Source organism: Scyliorhinus torazame, chromosome 8 (assembly GCF_047496885.1).
Source record: "Scyliorhinus torazame isolate Kashiwa2021f chromosome 8, sScyTor2.1, whole genome shotgun sequence".
NCBI lineage: Eukaryota > Metazoa > Chordata > Chondrichthyes > Carcharhiniformes > Scyliorhinidae > Scyliorhinus > Scyliorhinus torazame.
In genome coordinates this window covers 8,306,962-8,328,521 of record NC_092714.1, presented here as the reverse complement: position 1 = coordinate 8,328,521, position 21,560 = coordinate 8,306,962, and the positions used below count along the sequence as shown (strand labels likewise).

The 21,560-nt window shown below is 50.8% G+C and overlaps 1 protein-coding gene across 3 annotated transcripts in view; it reads right to left on the bottom strand.

Moving 5' to 3' along the window:
* LOC140427636 (1,4-alpha-glucan-branching enzyme-like) overlaps positions 1-21,560 on the bottom strand; it is an 885,145-nt gene that overhangs the window by 55,721 nt on the left and 807,864 nt on the right. The gene's annotated exons all lie outside the window — the stretch shown is intronic.

Sequence of the window (21,560 nt, the reverse complement as noted above, 5' to 3'; positions counted from 1 at the left end):
CCTTTCTATGGTTCTAAAGTTATTTCTGGTAGCCTGGACTGGGTATGGAGTTTGAAGAGAAAGCTGAAATGTGTTCTTCATGTGTGAACATATGAAACATGCCACCGTTAGCACCGCGACATCCTTGGGAATGACCGGAAGAGACTTAGCAATAGGGGCACGTCGACTTTGCAGGATCTTTTAAAGAACATATATTCTTAGTAACGGTAGATTCTCATTCAAAGCGGCCAGGAGTGGCTAGTGAAGCCAACTTCATCAGAAACGACGATCGAGAGGCCAGGAGGTCTTAGTACGTTTGGAATCCCTGAGCAATTGGTAAGCGATAACGGACCTCAATTTGTCTCCCAAGAATTCTTGAAAGAGAATGGTATTCAACATAACAGGTCTGCACCATACCATCCTGCAATGAGTGGACTAACAACGTTTCATTCAAACCATGAAACACGCATTGAGAGCAATGACGGAACAAGGTTCGCTGATCAAACACCTTAATCAATTCCTACTGATGTACAGGAGTAACGCTCATTCAGCGACTAAAATCTCCCTTGCATTATTAATTTTTTTACAGAAACATCATTCCCCTGCATCCATTCTGTCCAGCTCTTCCAGAATTTTACATGTTTCAATCAGATCCCCTCCACTTTTTTAAACTTCCAGTGAATACAGGCGACCCAATCTCTCCTCACACAAAATTCCTGCCATTCCAGGAATCAGTCTGGTGAACATTCGCTGCACTCCCTCTATGGCAAATATATCCTTTCTTAGATAAGCAGACCAAAAATGCACACGATACTCCCAGTGTGGTCTCACCAAGGCCCTGTACAGCTGCAGTAAGATATCCTGGCTCCTGTACTCAATTCCTCTTTTAATGTAGGCCAACATACCATTTGCCTTCATAACTGCTTGCTGTACCTGAATGCTTGCTTTCAGTGATTGGTGTACTAGGTCCATTTGTGCATCAACATTCTGCAATCTATCACCATTTACCTAATACTCTGCCTTTTTATTTTTCCAGATTGTATTTTTCTATTTGTCCAGAAGATGGCGCCGGTGCGAGGCGACTCTGCGAGCTCTCCCCAACAGATCCACTTTTTACTTAATTTATACTCGTTCTAATCTTGTTTCCCGGTGCTTATGTAGTTACATTGTGTACCATGTGTTGCCCTATTATGTATTTTCTTTTATTCCCTTTTCTTCTCATGTACTTAATGATCTGTTGAGCTGCTCGCAGATAAATACTTTTCACTGTACCTCGGTACACGTGACAATAAACAAATCCAATCCAATCCAATCCAAAGTGGATAGCTTCACATTTATCCACATTATACTGCATTTGCCATGTATTTGCCCACTCATTCAACTTGTCCAAATCACCTTGAAGTCTCTTAACATTCTCCTCGCCATTCACATTCCCACCAAGTCTAGTGTTGTCAGCAAACTTGGTAAGATTACATTTGGTTCGCTCATCCAAATCATTGATGAATAGCTGGGGCCCCAAGCATTGCCCCCTGTGGGATCACACTCGTCACTGCCTGCCACTTTGAAAAAGACCCTTTTATTCCTAGATCCATTCCCTGTCTGCTAACCAATTCTCAATCCATGCCAATATATTACACCTAATTCCATGTGCTTTAATATTGCACACGGACATCTTATGTGGGACTTCATCAAAAGCTTTCTGAAAATATAAATACACCACATCTACTGGTGCTCCCTAATCTATTATAAATACACCACATCTACTGGTGCTCCCTAATCTATTCTGCCATTTATGTCCTGAAAACTCTCCAAAAGGTTTGTCAAACATGATTTTGCTTTGTAAATCCCCATGTTGACTTTGTCTAATCTCATTGATATTTTCTAAATGTCCTGTTATCCCATCCTTTACGTAGATACATTGAATCCCTGCAGTGCAGAAGGAGGCCATTTGCCCATCGAGTCTGCACAGGCCGTCCAAAAGAGCACCCTCCCAAGATCCGATCCTTCACCCTATTCTCATAACCCTATAATCCCACCTAATATTTGGACACTACAGGGCAATTTAGCGTGGCCAATCCACCTAACCAGCACAACTTTGGACTGTGGGCCAAAACTGGGGCATCAGGAGGAAACCCATGCAGACACAGGGAGAATGTGCAAAATCCACACAGCCATTCACCCAAGGTCAGAATTGAATCTGGGTCCCTGGTGCTGCAAGGCAGCAGTGCTAACCACTGTGCCAGGTTGGCACTGCCAAGGGATAGGGCCCGAATAGGGGCATAGCCATGTAAGGAAGGGGTCTTGAAGGGAGGGGCCAGGGCGGCTCGCAGGAACTCCTCAGTGTGGCGAGGGATGGCATCCTGATCTCGGAGACCGCCAACACCCAACCCGAACGCACTATTGAAAGTTCCCCGGCACAGCCAACCAGGCAGTGCACATGCCAGCTGACAGTGCCACCTGTACACCTTGGCAGTGCCAGGCTGGCACACATGTGGCACTGCCAGAATGCCCAGGTGGCACCAGCAGTGCCAGGGCACATCCTGCCCATAGGGCGTGCAGCTGGGGGCCTCCGATCCCATGGGAGACCCCCACGAGTGCCAGTGGGGAGGAGTGCTGAACGGCGCTTGCCCGAGATTTTCGAGGTGAAGGAGATGAATCGCAATGCCTCGGCTAACTCTGGAATCTACACATTGAAGTGGGATTAGCTGTCATGCTCTAATATGCAGATCACGTTGGATCTTGCGAGGTGTTGCGAGCCAGGTAGATCCTGGATGCAGAGTCACTCGGCTTGTATTGGCCACGCTGCGCTGTGGCCAGCTGCTTTTCAGGTGCAGCGTGGCCATTGGATCGCACTCGTAGTCTCCATAGACTCTGCAACACTTCCTACAGATTGGAGGGTAGCTAATGTAAACCCACTGTTTAAAATGGGAGGCGGAGAGTAAACAGGGTATTACAGACCCGTCAGCCTGACGTCGGTAGCGGGGAAAATTCTAGAATCCACGATCAACCATTTTATAGCAGAACACTGAGAAAACAGTGGCAGGATCAGACAGTGGATAAAAGCAAATTACTGCGGATGCTGGAATCTGAAACGAAAGAGAAAATGCTGGAAAATCTCAGCAGATCTGGCAGCATCTGTAGGGAGAGAAAAGAGCTAATGTTTCGAGTCTGATGACTCTTTGCCCACTTTCTCCGTCTTTTAGCTTTGGACCGGGCAATTTTAAGGCGGGCGGTCCGTGTCGGATGCGTGGCCGATCGGGGCACGATGTTTAAGGTCCAGCTCCGTGGTCTCAGTCCGCCATGGAGCATGGCCCGGCCGCTTGAGACCGCCGCCGTGCGTCTGCGCAGCCTCTGACCTGGAAGTGTGCGGGCCCGTATCCACAGCAAGAGCGGCTGGTTCACTGCTAGCCCCCTGCAGGCTTGGAATATGTGGCCCTTTGACGCCAGTTTTTCTGGCGTGAAAGGCTACAGTTTTTACGACGGTGTGGGGACATAATCCCCAAAACAGAGAATCCAGCCCAAAACTCCAGAAATGGAACTGCAGTGAATGCTGATTTGCAGCTGTGGCTCCAAAGGGTATTCAGCAGTAGAGTGGGTTGGTGATGACAGTGCCATTAGCAGTCTCTGAAGGAGCTATGTTTACAATCACTGCGGGAGCCAAGCACAACACTTCAAACTGAATACGGTTTGATTTCCTTTCTCTCGAGATTAGCATCTTTACCAGCTGCACATGGTATATAACTGGGTCCGTCAGGCCACACAACCTGGGAGATTCATCAAAACACGCTTAAATAGTTCAATCTCACCTCTGGGTTCCAGCTCAACTCCACAACCCGTAGACCTGAGTATATTCTCCAGGCTCTCTCTGCCAGGACTGAGGGAATGCTGCACTGTCAGAAATGTGGTCTTTCAGGTGAGGTGTTCAATCGAGGCCCTGGCTGTACTCTCCTGTGAGTGTAAACGTTCCACCAGCACTATTGCAGAGTTGGGGATGTTCTCTTTGGCATCCTGGTTAATATTTATTTCTCAAACAAAATTACAAAAAAATGGCCATTTACCATTTGGTTGTCTGTGGAACCTTGCTGCGTGCAAATCGGTGTTTGTATTTCCCCGCATTGTAAGTATATCATTGGCTGCAGAGCGCCTCCAGTCATCCTGAATAGTGCTATATAATTGCAAGCGAGCAGCGTGGTAGCACAGTGGTTAGCACTGTTGCTTCACAGCTCCAGGGTCCCAGGTTCGATTCCCGGCTTGGGTCACTGTCTGTGCGGAGTCTGCACGTACTCCCCGTGTCTGCGTGGGTTTCCTCCGGGTGCTCCGGTCTCCTCCCACAGTCCAAAGATGTGCAGGTTAGGTGGATTGGCCATGCTAAATTGCCCTTAAGTGTCCAAAAATGTTGGGTGAGGTTGCTGGGTTACGGGGTGGAGGTGTGGGCTTAAGTAGGGTGCTCTTTCCAAGGGCCGGTGCAGACTCGATGGACCGAATGGCCTCCTTCTGCACTGTAAATTTTTATGATTCTTTGTTTAATTCTGGTAGTGTTCGCAGGCTGCATGCTTGGGCCGGGGAATGAAGCTCGCCAAGCTTCGCCCACACCCAACTACAATTCAGTTAGATTCCACGGGCGGCGGGAGAGATTGAGCTCCCGATCAGGTTGCTATGAGGTCCCCCCCGATTGTGAACAACTCACTGTGGATAAGATTCACAAGGAGAGGGGGAGAACAGCACCCAACATTCCTCGAAACATATCCTCCTGAGAATATTCATGCTTCTTTGGAAGGAAGCGAGGGTGGAAATTGCAGAGGCACTGGCTTTAATCTTCCAATTGTTCTTTGCAGGGATGCTGACAGAAGACTGATGAAGTGAAAATCTTACCCATGTTCAAAAGAACAAGTGCAGGGATAAACTCAGCAACCCCAGACCGGGCAGTTTAACAGGGATAAACTCAGTAACCCCAGACCGGGCCGTTTAACCTCAGGAAAGTTGTTTTAAAACAATCATCCTTGGTTAAAAATAACATTTGCTTGGACAAATAGTGATCAACGAAGGGAAGACAGCACAGATTCATTAAAGGGAAGTCTTGTTTAACCAGCTTGATTGAATTTTTGGGATGCGGTAAAAGAGATGGTCGATGAAGGTTAACTGGATTGTTGCTGTGTACATGGGCTCCAAATGGCATTTGGTTAATTGCCACTTACCAATCTTCACCAGCTAAGTTGTAGGGCTGTGGGTATTGAGAGGGGAGGGGGCTGTGGGACTAGCTGAGTCACTCTTGCAGAGATATGATGGGCTGAATGGCTTCCTTCGGTGCTGCATCCATTCGAAGTGGAGGAGATGTTGCTGCACCTGCTGTAGATGTATCAGTGTGAATGAATATGCTCGGAAAGCACATGGGTAATCAGCCCCATTGAAATTGGCCACACCAAGAATTCTCTGAAAATTTTGGGTTAATGTTGTCATAATATCCACGCATGTATATAATGAGACGCAGACAGGCAGTGATTGACACATAGGATGACCAGTAAGCATACAACACAGCACAACCAATCACCAGGCAGGACACTACCACTATAAAGCCAGAGGGGACTAGGTTCCCCACTCTCTCGGGAAACAGCCACTGAGACAGTCAGAGTCCACGAGCTAGCAAGCACAAACACCATGCGGTAGCCAGTAAGTCTGGTCAGGCTACTACAAGGTCACTAGTCAGATCAGTAGTGTCGACCCACAGCTGAATATGTACAGCAGTTCATCTAGTTGAATAAAACAGTGTTGGATCTTCTCCTGGGTTAGACGTCTGTTTCTAACTTCCCTGCATCGAGTGCAGTCCACATCGAACCAACCTGCCTAACACATCACAGGGAACATTGAAAGACTAGTCAGCTGGTGAGTGTGTACAGGTGGAAACAGTTAAATTAGCAATAGCTTCCCTCTGCTAGGAGAGACTGAGCTGTTGTTGCTGAGATTTCAAATTAATTATAATTCATGTTAGCTGGCACTTAAACAATCTCAGCAGAAACTGAAGTCTTTGAGAGCTGTGCTATTTTGGGAGAACGGGAGCGTGAGCTTGTTTGCACTGGATTATTCTGCTAGCTTATCCTCCCATACCACACAAACAAGGCACAGCCTGAAACACTGAATTGTCAGTGTGAGAGAAAACAAAGCATTTACATTTCTTCAAGATTGTTGGAACCGGGTAATCAGCTTTGGAAAGACTCCTCAATACAAAAGCAGAGTCAGCTGTAAACAGTGTGTTCAGAATGAGGGAGGGGAAAGCAAAGGCGGCACAGCAGGTGCGAAAAAACAGACGGAGAGGCAGAGAGACACAGACAAAGCGAAAGAAGAAAGCATGCAGAGTTAGAAACAGTCACTAGAGACAGAGGTGGGGAGAGGTAGGGAGAACGAGAGGCACGAAGAAGCACAGAGACAGAGAGAGTGGCAGAGGGGGAGTGGCAGAGTGCGAGGCAGGCAGCGTGAGGCAGAGGCAGACAGAGCGAGTTCCAGGGGCAGACAGCGTGAGGCAGAGGCAGACAGAGCGAGTTCCAGGGGCAGATCGAGCGAGTCCCAGAGGCAGACAGAGTGAGCCCCAGAGGCAGACAGAGCGAGCCCCAAAGGCAGACAGAGCGAGCCCCAGAGGCAGACAGAGCGAGTCCCAGAGGCAGACAGAGCGAGCCCCAGAGGCAGACTGAGCGAGTCCCAGAGGCAGACAGAGCGAGCCCCAGAGGCAGACAGAGCGAGCCCCAGAGGCAGACAGAGCGAGTCCCAGAGGCAGACAGAGCGAGCCCCAGAGGCAGACAGAGCGAGCCCCAGAGGCAGACAGAGCGAGCCCCAGAGGCAGACAGAGCGAGCCCCAGAGGCAGACAGAGCGAGCCCCAGAGGCAGACTGAGCTAGCCTCAGCGGCAGGCAGGGCGAGCCCCAGAGGCAGACACAGCGAGCCCCAGAGGAAGACAGAGCGAGTTCCAGAGGCAGACACAGTGTGCCCCAGAGGAAGACAGAGCGAGTTCCAGAGGCAGACAGAGCGAGTTCCAGAGGCAGACAGTGCGAGCCCCAGAGGAAGACAGAGCGAGTTCCAGAGGCAGACAGAGCGAGCCCCAGAGGCAGACAGAGCGAGTTCCAGAGGCAGACAGAGCGAGTTCCAGGGACAGACAGAGTGAGCCCCAGAGGCAGACAGAGCGAGCCCCAGAGGAAGACAGAGCGAGTTCGAGGCAGACACAGTGTGCCCCAGAGGAAGACAGAGCGAGTTCCAGAGGCAGACAGTGCGATCCCCAGAGGAAGACAGAGCGAGTTCCAGAGGCAGACAGAGCGAGCCCCAGAGGCAGACAGAGCGAGCCCCAGAGGCAGACAGAGCGAGTTCCAGAGGCAGACAGAGCGAGCCCCAGAGGCAGACAGAGCGAGCCCCAGAGGCAGACAGAGCGAGCCCCAGAGGCAGACAGAGCGAGCCCCAGAGGCAGACAGAGCGAGTTCCAGAGGCAGACAGAGCGAGCCCCAGAGGCAGACAGAGCGAGTTCCAGGGACAGACAGAGTGAGCCCCAGAGGAAGACAGAGCGAGTCCCAGAGGAAGACAGAGGCGAGTTCCAGAAGCAGACAGAGCGAGCCCCAGAGGCAGACAGAGCGAGCCCCAGAGGAAGACATAGCGAGTTCCAGAGGCAGACAGAGCAAGTTCCAGAGGCAGACAGAACGAGCCCCAGAGGCAGCCAGAGCGAGCCCCAGGGGCAGACAGGGTGAGCCCCAGAGGCAGACAGGGTGAGCCCCAGAGGCAGGCAGGGCGAGCCCCAGAGGCAGACAGAGAGAGCCCCAGAGGCAGACAGAGTGAGCCCCAGAGGCAGACAGAGTGAGCCCCAGAGGCAGACATAGCGAGTTCCAGGGACAGACAGGGCGAGCCCCAGAGACAGACAGAGTGAGACCCAGAGGCAGGCAGGGCGAGCCCCAGAGGCAGGCAGGGCGAGCCCCAGAGGCAGACAGAGCGAGCCCCAGAGGCAGACAGAGCGAGCCCCAGAGGCAGACAGAGCGAGTTCCAGTGGCAGACAGAGCGAGCCCCAGAGGCAGACAGAGCGAGCCCCAGAGGCAGACAGAGCGAGTCCCAGAGGCAGACAGAGCGAGCCCCAGAGGCAGGCAGGGCGAGCCCCAGAGGCAGGCAGGGCGAGCCCCAGAGGCAGGCAGACAGAGCGAGCCCCAGAGGCAGACAGAGCGAGCCCCAGAGGCAGACAGAGCGAGTTCCAGTGGCAGACAGAGCGAGCCCCAGAGGCAGACAGAGCGAGCCCCAGAGGCAGACAGAGCGAGCCTCAGAGGCAGACAGAGCGAGCCCCAGAGGCAGACAGAGCGAGCCCCAGAGGCAGACAGAGCGAGCCCCAGAGGAAGACAGAGCGAGCCCCAGAGGAAGACAGAGCGAGTTCCAGAGGCAGACACAGTGTGCCCCAGAGGAAGACAGAGCGAGTTCCAGAGGCAGACAGAGCGAGTTCCAGAGGCAGACAGTGCGAGCCCCAGAGGAAGACAGAGCGAGTTCCAGAGGCAGACAGAGCGAGCCCCAGAGGCAGACAGAGCGAGTTCCAGAGGCAGACAGAGCGAGTTCCAGGGACAGACAGAGTGAGCCCCAGAGGCAGACAGAGCGAGCCCCAGAGGAAGACAGAGCGAGTTCGAGGCAGACACAGTGTGCCCCAGAGGAAGACAGAGCGAGTTCCAGAGGCAGACAGTGCGATCCCCAGAGGAAGACAGAGCGAGTTCCAGAGGCAGACAGAGCGAGCCCCAGAGGCAGACAGAGCGAGCCCCAGAGGCAGACAGAGCGAGTTCCAGAGGCAGACAGAGCGAGCCCCAGAGGCAGACAGAGCGAGCCCCAGAGGCAGACAGAGCGAGCCCCAGAGGCAGACAGAGCGAGCCCCAGAGGCAGACAGAGCGAGTTCCAGAGGCAGACAGAGCGAGCCCCAGAGGCAGACAGAGCGAGTTCCAGGGACAGACAGAGTGAGCCCCAGAGGAAGACAGAGCGAGTCCCAGAGGAAGACAGAGGCGAGTTCCAGAAGCAGACAGAGCGAGCCCCAGAGGCAGACAGAGCGAGCCCCAGAGGAAGACATAGCGAGTTCCAGAGGCAGACAGAGCAAGTTCCAGAGGCAGACAGAACGAGCCCCAGAGGCAGCCAGAGCGAGCCCCAGGGGCAGACAGGGTGAGCCCCAGAGGCAGACAGGGTGAGCCCCAGAGGCAGGCAGGGCGAGCCCCAGAGGCAGACAGAGAGAGCCCCAGAGGCAGACAGAGTGAGCCCCAGAGGCAGACAGAGTGAGCCCCAGAGGCAGACATAGCGAGTTCCAGGGACAGACAGGGCGAGCCCCAGAGACAGACAGAGTGAGACCCAGAGGCAGGCAGGGCGAGCCCCAGAGGCAGGCAGGGCGAGCCCCAGAGGCAGACAGAGCGAGCCCCAGAGGCAGACAGAGCGAGCCCCAGAGGCAGACAGAGCGAGTTCCAGTGGCAGACAGAGCGAGCCCCAGAGGCAGACAGAGCGAGCCCCAGAGGCAGACAGAGCGAGCCCCAGAGGCAGACAGAGCGAGCCCCAGAGGCAGGCAGGGCGAGCCCCAGAGGCAGGCAGGGCGAGCCCCAGAGGCAGGCAGACAGAGCGAGCCCCAGAGGCAGACAGAGCGAGCCCCAGAGGCAGACAGAGCGAGTTCCAGTGGCAGACAGAGCGAGCCCCAGAGGCAGACAGAGCGAGCCCCAGAGGCAGACAGAGCGAGCCTCAGAGGCAGACAGAGCGAGCCCCAGAGGCAGACAGAGCGAGCCCCAGAGGCAGACAGAGCGAGCCCCAGAGGCAGACAGAGTGAGCCCCAGTGGCAGACATTGCGAGTCCCAGAGGCAGACAGAATGAGTCCCAGAGGCAGATCGAGCGAGCCCCAGAGGCAGACGGAGCGAGCCCCAGAGGCAGACCGAGCGAGCCCCAGAGGAAGACAGAGCGAGCCCCAGAGGCAGACAGAGCGAGCCCCAGAGTGAGCGAGGGCAGGCAGAGCCAGAGAGAGAGATACACAGACAGGCAGGAAAAGAGGCAGAGAGCAGAGGGATCGATTGGTATTATGATCAGCGTTGCGCAAGGAAACAAAGAACTAGAGCACGTACACAAGGGGCAGACAGAAACTGAGACCCAGAGAGAGGGATAGAGAAAAATTGGGAATGCAAGCAAGAGAGAATCTGAGACCCAAAGAGTGGGAAAGGCTGACTGTTGTGAATTAAATTTTGATAAAGAAACCATAATCTTTGTCGCACCCGCCCAATTACAAGCTGAACTATAAAGGTTGTCAATTCTGGTTGGACATATTCCTAGAGGTTTCATTACGTGGCTCTCAATTACGTGACATTTGCTGACAGCTTACAGCACTGACTGCATTTCTTTTCTAATGATGGAGTCCCCTGGAATTGAGTACCGTTGCTCCGTATGTACCTGTAAAACTATTACGAACCCACTTGCTGGGGTAGATTCAGAATCAGAAAATGTCCCCATTGTCCCACGAATCTCTGGTTCGTCTACATTTCAGAGAGCGTGACACGGTCAATTCTTAATATTCATAAACATAAGAGTTGCTCGTATTAAAAGACGCAAGTCCATCCTATTTATCTTCGAGTAGTCTGCATTCACATGATATAATGATAGGGATGTTGACCAAACAAAGTAATCAGGCAGCAGGGTGGTCAGCATTGCTGCCTCTTGGCTCCAAGGACCCGGGTTCAATTCTGGCCTCGGGGCCACTGTCTGGGTGGAGTTTGCATGGACAATTGGAAGTTAATTAAGGGAAGCCAGCACTGATTAATTGAGGGAAAATTGTGTTTAACTAACTTGCTGGAGTTTTTTGAAGAGGGCAGCACGGTAGCACAGTGGTTAGCACAGTTGCTTCACAGCTCCAGGGTCCCAGGTTCGATTCCCGGCTTGGGTCACTGTCTGTGTGGAGTCTGCACGTTCTCCCCGCGTCTGCGTGGGTTTCCTCCGGGTGCTCCGGTTCCCTCCCATCAAAGATGAGCCGGTTAGGTGGATTGACCAAGCTAAATTGTCCTTAGTGTCCAAAAGGTTAGGTGGGGATAGAGTGGAGGTGTAGGCTTAAGTACGGTGCTCTTTCCAAGGGCCGGTGCAGACTCGATGGGCCGAATGGCCTCCTTCTGCACTGTAGGGATTCTATGATTGCAATCAATCCCTAGCACAGACCCAGAAAGGAGGTGAGGGAAAACCTCCACGGATGGCGAGGATTGGGAGATCGAAAGCTCTCATGTCTGAAGCCAATGTTTCATAAACTTTATCCCGGGATATTCTATTTTGAAAGAAATCCATCTAATTTGTATTTGAGTGAATCGATGAAGAGTTTCCACCACCTCCCCAGACAGCCTCCACTTACTCATCAAATCAGTGCACCTGTCGGTTGAAAGATATGCCTCACCGTGCCGGCCCCGCCTCCTCGCACCGCCCCCGCCTCACCGTGCCGGCCCCGACTCCCCGCACCGGCCCCGCCTCACCGCGCCGGCCCCGCCTCACCGCGCCGGCCCCGCCTCACCGCGCCGGCCCCGCCTCCCCTCGCCGGCCCCGCCTCACCGTGCTGGCCCCGCCCCGCCTCCCCTCGCTGGCCCCGCCTCCCCGCACTGGCCCCGCCTCACCGTGCCGGCCCCACCTCCCCTCGCCGGCCCCGCCTCCCCATGCTGGCCCCGCCTCCCCTCGCTGGCCCCGCCTCCCCGCACCGGCCCCGCCTCACCGCGCCGGCCCCACCTCCCCGCACCGGCCCCGCCTCCCCTGCCTCCCCGCACCGGCCCCGCCTCCCCGCACCGGCCCCGCCTCCCCACACGGGCCCCGCCTCCCCACACGGGCCCCGCCTCCCCACGCCGGCCCCGCCTCCCCACGCCGGCCCCACCTCCCCTCGCCGGCCCCGCCTCCCCCCACCGGCCCCGCCTCAGGCGTTAATGCTGCCGCCTCGTGCCGGCCCCGCCTCCCCGCACCGGCCCCGCCTCCCCTCGCCGGCCCTGCCTCTGGTAACGTGAGTGAATAGCCTAATCAGTGCAGTCAGATTGAGTGAGAAAGCAGACTGTGGGTGCACTCGCAGTGTTCAGTTTAGGGAGTGTCGAGGAGGTGAGATCAGTGAGGAGAACACTGGAAAGTCTTTGCTGCGGATGGCAAAGACATGGATAAGAGTTGGAGAATATTTGAATGCGGTGAGGATATTCTAAAGGAAGGGGAGGACATGTTTTCCATCTATTTTAATTTATTTTGGGCGTGGGGGTGGGGGTTTCTTACCTGTAATCACCCTTGTGAATTTCATGTGGTGAAAGCTTCCCTTTGATTACAGTCTGCCGTAGCAGTTTAGTCCAACTGTGTGAATTGCGAGGCGATTTCAGAGTGCGGTTAAGCGGCCCGACTGGGCAAGGAATGTAGGTTTCCTTCCCTTACGTACATCACGTGGGTTTTTATGACAATCCGGTAGTTACCATCATCATTGTTGATATGAGTTAGTTTTTGAATGAAAGTCCAGATTTATTTCATGAACTGAATTGAAATTCTCCAGCTACCACCATGGGATTTGTCCTCATGTCAGGCTGCTGGCAGTACTGGCAGTGCAGTAACATAACGATGATACTTCAGAACGGTATTGCATCAGTATTGTCACTGGACTAGTAATGCAGAGACCCAGGGATTGTCAACATTTTAGGAGTATCAATTAGATCCCCTTTCATTCTTCTAAATTCCAGTGAATATAGGCCCCGTTGACCCAATCTCTCCTCGTACGATAATCTTGCCACCCCAAGAATCAGTCTGGTGAACCTTCGCTACACTCCCTCGATGCAAGTATATCCTTACTTAGATAAGGAGGCAAAAATTACACACAATATTCCAGTGTGTGATCTCACCAAGGCTGCAGTACAGCTGCAGTAAGATATTGTTGCTGCTATACTCAAGTTCTCTTTCAATGAAGGCAAACATTTGATTTGCCTCCTGAACTGCTTGCTGCACCTGCATGATTGTTTTCAGTGACTGGTGTACAAGGACACCCAGGCCTCTGTACATCAGTACTTCCCAGTCTATCACCATTTAAACAATACTCTGCCATTCAGTTTCTCGATCCGAAATGGATAACTTCACATGTATCCACATTATGCTGCATCTGCCATGTATTTGCCCACTTGGTGAACTTGTCCAAATCACACTGAAACGTATTAACATCCACCTCACCACTCACATTCCCCACAAAGTTTGTGTTGCCAAAAAACTTGAAAATAATGGCCCATAACTTCTGGGTTCCCCAGCATCACATTGATGCGCTGGGAATCCCTCTCGGAAGCTCCCACATGAGGGTTACCGGTCAATTGGATTGGATTTGTTTATTGTCACGTGTACCGAGGTACAGTGAAAAGTATTTTTCTGCGAGCAGCTCAACAGATCATTAAGTACATGAGAAGAAAAGGGAATAAAAGAAAATACATAATAGGGCAACACAACATATACAATGTAACTACATAAGCACTGGCATCGGATGAAGCATACAGGGTGTAGTGTTAATGAAGTCAGTCCATAAGAGGGTCGTTTAGGAGTCTGGTAACAGTGGGGAAGAAGCTGTTTTTGAGTCTGTTCGCGCGTGTTCTCAGACTTCTGTATCTCCTGCCCGATGGAAGACGTTGGAAGAGTGAGTAAGCCGGGTGGGAGGAGTCTTTGATTATGCTGCCCGCTTTCCCCAGGCAGCGGGAGGTCTAGATGGAGTCACTGGATGGGAGGCAGGTTCGTGTGATAGACTGGGCTGTGTTCACGACTCTCTGAAGTTTCTTGCGGTCCTGGGCCGAGCTGTTGCCATACCAGGCTGTGATGCAGACAGATAGGATGCTTTCTATGGTGCATCTGTAAAAGTTGGTAAGGGTTAATGTGGACATGCCAAATTTCCTAAGTTTCCTGAGGAAGTATAGGCGCTGTTGTGCTTTCTTGGTGGTAGCGTCGACGTGGGTGGACCAGGACAGATTTTTGGAGATGTGCACCCCTAGGAATTTGAAACTGCTAACGATCTCCACCTTGGCCCCGTTGATGCTGACAGGGGTGTATACAGTACTTTGCTTCCTGAAGTCAATGACCAGCTCTTTAGTTTTGCTGGCATTGAGGGAGAGATTGTTGTCGCTGCACCACTCCACTAGGTTCTCAATCTCCCTCCTGTATTCGGACTCATCGTTATTCGAGATCCGGCCCACTATGGTCGTATCGTCAGCAAACTTGTAGATGGAGTTGGAACCAGATTTTGCCACACAGTCGTGTGTGTGCAGGGAGTAGAGTAGGCGGCTAAGTACATAGCCTTACGGGGCGCCGGTGTTGAGGACTATTGTGGAGGAGGTGTTGTTGTTCATTCTTACTGATTGTGGTCTGTGGATCAGAAAGTCGAGAATCCAGTTGCAGAGTGAGGAGCCAAGTCCTAGGTTTTGGAGCTTTGATACGAGCTTGGTTGGGATTATGGTGTTGAAGGCGGAGCTGCAGTCAATAAATAGGAGTCTAATGTAGGAGTCCTTGTTGTCGAGATGCTCTCGGGATGAGTGTAGGGCCAGGGAAATGGCATCTGCTGTGGACCGGTTGCGACGGTATGCGAATTGCAGTGGATCAAGGCGTTCTGGGAGTATGGAGGTGATGTGCTTCATGACCAACCTCTCGCTTCATTACGAATGAAGTCAGGGCCACTGGTCGGTAGTCATTGAGGCACGTTGCCTGGTTCTTCTTTGGCACCGGTATGATGGTGGTCTTCATGAAGCAGGTAGGGACCTCGGAGTGGGGTAGGGACAGGTTAAAGATTTCCGCCAACACCTCTGCCAGCTGGTCCGCGCAGGCTGAGTGCACGATCAGGGATCCCGTCCGGGGCCCGTCGCCTTCTGAGGGTTCACTTTCAGGAAGGCCAATCCGACTTCAGAAGCTGCGATGGTGGGTATGGGTGAGTTATGGGCTGCTGGGGCACTCGACAGCGGATTGTTGGTTACCTGCTCGAACCTAGCATAGAATGCATTGAGTTCATTTTCTTTCAGCTTGTATTCTTTTTCACCGTCGTCTCACCTAAATATTATGCAGTCAGCATTCAAGAGAGAGAGAGCGCACACTTCTTCCTTCAGGGTTTGGAAGCTTCTGCCTTCAGTCAGTAGGCAGCAGAGCAGAGGGAGCTGCCTCCACCTTGAGGGTCCAGGAAATCCTCCTGGGTTCTCTCGATAAACTCCACCTGACAGGAACCAATTGCTGTTGGTTGCCAGGCAGAATACTGTCCTTAGCCAATCGACCATGAATCGAAGCAAACCCTCCAATCTCTTGGGTGTCATGAAGTCTGGGTTCTTCTGACCAAAATACAGAACTTTACAACACAGCACACTATTTTGACACTTTGAGTTCCTTACTTTCTCTGATCGACTTAAAGATATGTGTCCATTGACGATCCATGGACAAAAACGCTCAAAGCAAAATAAAATAGGAAGGGAATAAACAGGAAGGGCCCTCACAAGCAGGACTACTTGTGTATCAAACAGCATAAGCAGAAGTAATCGACAAAGCTAAGCAGTTCCACAACCAACAGATCAGATCTAAATTCTGCAGTCCTGCCAAATCCAGCCATGAATGGTGGTTGTCATGTGTGAGTACCTTTAAGAAATGGATGTTTAAGCAATGTACCTTTAAGAAATGGAGCTGATCATATTACTGAAGTGATGTCAGAGGGTGGGGGGAGCTGAGCTCACTTCTGCTTTTGGTTTCAGTTTGAGGAGGCAGCTGGGAGTGTCTGTGTGTTTTGCTGTGAGCTGCATGAAGAAACACAGAGCTGGTCTGTGGATGTCTGCAAATCCAAAGACTATAAATATATTGAATGCAACCTAATGTCTGTTTTTGAAGGTTTGAAGTCTTTTGGATGTTTAAAGGAACAGTTTGAAGGATTATTTAGTGTTGTAGTCTTTTGGGGTCATCTTTGAAGTAATGGGTGTTAAGATATTCAATGTTTGTTTTCAAAAGGTTAACTTGAGTTCATAGAATAAACATGGTTTTGTTTTAAAAACCACTTGTCCATTTCTGCTGTATCACACCTGGAGAGTACGCCGTGTGCTTCCCACACCACAATCTATTAAAAGTTGTGGGTCGGTTGAACTCCATGAAACACTTTGGGGTTCAGTAAACCCGGACTCATAACATGGTGGACAATTGAACAACTCGCTGGAGGAGGAGGCTCCACAAATATCCCCATCCTCAATGATGGAGGAGCCCAGCGCTACAGTGCAAAAGATAAGACTGAAACATTTGCAACAATCTTCAGTCTAACCCTAACTTCCTGTTGCTTGCCATTTTAACAAAAGACCCTGCTCCCATGCCCACATGTCTGTTCTTGGCCTGCTGCAATGTTCCAGTGAAGCTCAACGCAAACTGGAGGAACAACATCTCATCTTCCGGTTAGACACGCTACAGCCTTCCTGCCTGAACATCGAATTCAGATGATCAGCTCTACCCCACCTCGACCCATTTGTTTTCATCCCATTTCATTTTAACTGTCTTTTACCATTTCTTTCTTTCTTAATATATATTTAATTCCCCCCCGCCAATCCTATCCACCTTTCTCCTCTTTGCTTCCCCCTTCCTCTCCCCCCACATCTACAGTTCATCCTCTGATGTTAGTTTCCCTGGTGTTTGACCTTTCACATCTTTTGTTCTCTCTGGGGACTGCCATTCGTTCGCTTTCCCCATGGTTTCTGTGGCCATTAGCACCCAGTTTCCCTTGGTTTCTGTGGACATTAGCACCCGGTTTCCCTGGGTTTCTGTGACCATTAGCACCCGGTTTCCCTGGGTTTCTGTGGCCATTAGCACCCGGTTTCCCTGGGTTTCTGTGGCCATTAGCACCCGGTTTCCCTGGGTTTCTGTGGCTATGACTCATCTTTCATTCTCACTCCACAGTATATTTCCCACTTTCTCTAAAGAGTCATCGGACATGAAACGTTCGCTCTTTTCTCTCCCCACAGATGTTGCCAGACCTGCTGAGATTTTCCAGCATTTTCTCTTTAGTTAGGATCAAGTGGATGATCCTTCTCGGTCTCCTCTGGAGGCCTCCAGCATCACAGGTGTCAGCCTTCATCCATTTCGATTCACTCCACAGGGTATCAAGAAATGGCTGAAGGCACTGGATGCTGCAAAGGCTGTGGGCCTGACAATATTCCGGCAATAGTACTGAAGAGTTGTGCTCCAGAACTTGACACGCCCCTAGCCAAGCTGTTCAAATATAGCAATAACACTGGCATCTACCTGGCAATGTGGAAAATTATCCAGGTATGTTATGGTATACAAGAAATAGGACAAATTCACCCTGGACAATTACTGCCCCATCAGTCTATTCTGGATCATCAATAGTGCTGTCAAGCTGCACTTTCTTAGCTAAAACCAGCTCACTGATGCGCGGTTTATGTTCCGTCGGTCACTCAGCTCCTGCCCTCATTACAGACTTGGTTCAAAAATGGACTAAAGAGCTGGAAGCCAGCGGTAAGGTGAGAGTGACTGGCCTTGACATCAAGGCAGCATTTGACCGAATACGGCATCAAGGAGCCCGAGCTAAACTGGAGTTAATGGGAATCGGGGGGGAAAACTCTCTGCTGGTTGGAGTCATACCCGGCACAAAGGAAGATGGTTGTGGTGGTTGGAGGTCAATCATCTCAGTTCCAGGACATACTGCAGGAGTTCCTCAGGGTAGTGTCCTAGGCCAAACTATCTGCAACTGCTTCACTGATGATGACATAATGTTCAGCACCATTCGTGACTCCTCAGATAATGAAGCAGTCCAAGTCGGTGGGTGAACTTGCGGCATGGGTTGGTACCTGGGACTTCGATGTTGTGGCCATTTCGGAGACATGGATAGAGCAGGGACAGGAATGGTTGCTGCAGGTGCCGGGGTTTAGATATTTCAGCAAGCTCAGGGAAGATGGTAAAAGAGGGGGACGGGTGGCATTGTTAGTCAAGGACAGTATTACGGTGGCAGAAAGGATGTTTGATGAGGACTCGTCTACTGAGGTAGTATGGGCTGAGGTTAGAAACAGGAAAGGAGAGGTCACCCTGTTAGGGGTTTTCTATAGGCCTCCGAAAAGTTCCAGAGATGTAGAGAAAAGGATTGCAAAGATGATTCTGGATAGGAGCGAAAGCAACAGGGTAGTTGTTATGGGGGACTTTAACTTTCCAAATATTGACTGGATACGCTATAGTTCGAGTACTTTAGATGGGTCCGTCAGGCAGGGAGAAAGTGGTCGAGCGAGGGAACCGTGGTTTACTAAAGCAGTCGAAACACTTGTCAAGAGGAAGAAGGAGACTTATGTAAAGATGAGACATGAAGGTTCAGTTAGGGCGCTCGAGCGTTACAAGTTAGCTAGGAAGGACCTAAAGAGAGAGCTAAGAAGAGCCAGGAGGGGACATGAGAAGTCTTTGGCAGGTAGGATCAAGGATAACCCTAAAACTTTCTATAGATATGTCAGGAATAAAAGAATGACTCGGGTAAGAGTAGGGCCAGTAAAGGACAGTAGTGGGAAGTTGTGCGTGGAGTCCGAGGAGATAGGAGAGGTGCTAAATGAATATTTTACATCAGTATTCACACAGGAAAAAGACAATGTTGTCGAGGAGAATACTGAGATTTAGGCTACTAGACTAGAAGGGCTTGAGGTTCATAAGGAGGTGGTGTTAACAATTCTGGAAAGTGTGAAAATAGATAAGTCCCCTGGGCCGGATGGGATTTATCCTAGGATTCTCTGGGAAGCTAGGGAGGAGATTGCTGAGTCTTTGGCCTTGATCTTTAAGTCATCTTTGTCTACAGGAATAGTGCCAGAAGACTGGAGGATAGCAAATGTTGTCCCCTTGTTCAAGAAGGGGAGTAGAGATAACCTCGTTAACTATAGACCAGTGAGCCTTACTTCTGTTGTGGGAAAAATCTTGGAAAGGTTTATAAGAGATAGGATGTATAATCATCTGGAAAGGAATAATTTGATTAGAGATAGTCAACACGGTTTTGTGAAGGGTAGGTCGTGCCTCACAAACCTTATTGAGTTCTTTGAGAAGGTGACCAAACAGGTGGATGAGGGTAAAGCAGTTGATGTGGTGTATATGAATTTCAGTAAAGCGTTTGATAAGGTTCCCCATGGTAGGCTACTGCAGAAAATACGGAGGCATGGGATTCAGGGTGATTTAGCAGTTTGGATCAGAAATTGGCTAGCTGGAAGAAGACAAAGGGTGGTGGTTGATGGGAAATGGTCAGACGAGTCCAGTTACTAGTGGTGTACCACAAGGATCTGTTTTGGGGCCACTGCTGTTTGTCATTTTTATAAATGACCTGGAGGAGGGCGTAGAAGGATGGGTGAGTAAATTTGCAGATGACACTAAAGTCGGTGGAGTTGTGGACAGTGCGGAAGGATGTTACAAGTTACAGAGGGACATAGATAAGCTGCAGTGCTGGGGTGAGAGGTGGCAAATGGAGTTTAATGCAGAAAAGTGTGAGGTGATTTATTTTGGAAGGAATAACAGGAAGACTGAGTACTGGGCTAATGGTAAGATTCTTGGCAGTGTGGATGAGCAGAGAGATCTCGGTGTCCATGTACATAGATCCCTGAAAGTTGCCACCCAGGTTGAGAGGGTTGTTAAGAAGGCGTACGGTGTGTTAGCTTTTATTGGTAGAGGGATTGAGTTTAGGAGCCATGAGGTCATGTTGCAGCTAGTCTGGCATGGCCGCATTTGGAGTATTGCGTGCAATTCTGGTCGCCGCATTATAGGATGTGGAAGCATTGGAAAGGGTGCAGAGGAGATTTACCAGAATGTTGCCTGGTATGGAGGGAAGATCTTATGAGGAAAGGCTGAGGGACTTGAGGCTGTTTTCGTTAGAGAGAATTAGGTTAAGAAGTGACTTAATTGAGGCATACAAGATGATCAGAGGATTGGATAGGGTGGACAGTGAGAGCCTTTTTCCTCGGATGGTGATGTCTAGCACGAGGGGACATAGCTTTAAATTGAGGGGAGATAGATATAGGACAGATGTCAGAGGTAGGTTCTTTACTCAGAGAGTAGTAAGGGCGTGGAATGCCCTGCCTGCAACACTATGGACATTCAAATGGTCATTGGATAGACATATGGAAAAATAAGGGAATAGTGTAGATGGGCTTTAGAGTGGTTTCACAGGTCGGCGCAACATCGAGGGCCGAAGGGCCTGTACTGCGCTGTAATGTTCTAAGTTCTATGTCCAAAATGCAGCAAGACCTGGACAATATCCAGGCTTAGGCTGAGAAGTGGCAAGTTACATTCACACAAGTTACATCTAACCATCGCCCCTTCACATTCAATGGCATTTCCGTTGCTGAATCCCCCCAAATCATCCTGGGGGTTGCCATTGTCCAGGAATTGAATTGAACTAGCCACATTAATACTGTGTCTACAAGAGCAGGTCAGAGGCTGGGATTGCTGCAGCGAGTGACTCACCACCTGACTCCGAAGCCTGTCCACCATCGACAAGGCACAAGTCTCGAGTGTGATGGAATACTCTCCACTTGCCTGGATGAGTGCAGCTCTAACAACACAAGAAGCTCGACACCATCCATGGCAAAGCAGCCCACCTCATTGCTACCCTTCCACAAACTTTCAATCCCTCCACTACTGACGCACGGTAGCAGCCGTGTGTACCATCTACAAGATGCACTGCAGTAACTCAACAAGGCTCCTCAGGCAGCACCTTCCAAATACATGACCACTACCATCTAGGAGGACAAGGGCAGCAGACACCTGGGAACCCCACCACCTGGAGGTTCCCCTCCAAGCCCCTCACCATCCTGCCTTGGAAATATATTGCGATCCTTCACTGCGTCTAGATTTAGATGGGTCTAAATCCTGGAACTCACTCCATAACAGCACTGTGGGTGTACCTACACCATATGGACTGCAGCGGTTCAAGGAGGCAGCTCACCACCACCTTCCCAAGGGCAATTTGGGATGGGTAAAAAATGCTGGACTAGCCAGCGAAGTCCACATCCCGAAAATGAATTTTAATAAACCGTATACCAATGAAAATACTCTAACCCACTGTCAACATATTTCAACACGGGATTCAAGGTTTTCAGGGATCTAATGGTAAATTATTAAATTTTATGTAGGCTACATATTGCACAAGAAATTCATAATGCCCCAGGGAGACATTTGGCGTATTTCTGAAAGACAGGCTAGCCCAGTAGACAGCTGCATTGTGGCAAGGCTCAGACAGGCACCGGTGGGACCAACAAACAACGTATTTAAAATTCAGCGTATGTTTAGTGATAATGCTTTCATGGAGAGTGGTCAAAGCAGTCAAATTTTTATTGAACCGGAGAACTGTGATTCTAGTATATTATTTATGACATCTACAATGACACCAGCACACTCCAACCCGAGTCTGTTGTTATATCGAGGGTTGTTTTTTTCTCGCTCTGTCTGACTGCTGGTGCGTCCAGCAATAAATCTGCCTTTGTTCATTCAAGTCTGCTTTTAGCCTGGCTTTGGCACAGCTGATTTCCTGAAGCTATTCATCGGTCCAATTTGATCAAAGAGAGAAACCTGCACCTTGCCATCAGCTGTCAAAGTTCACACAACTTCCTGTCAAGAAATTGT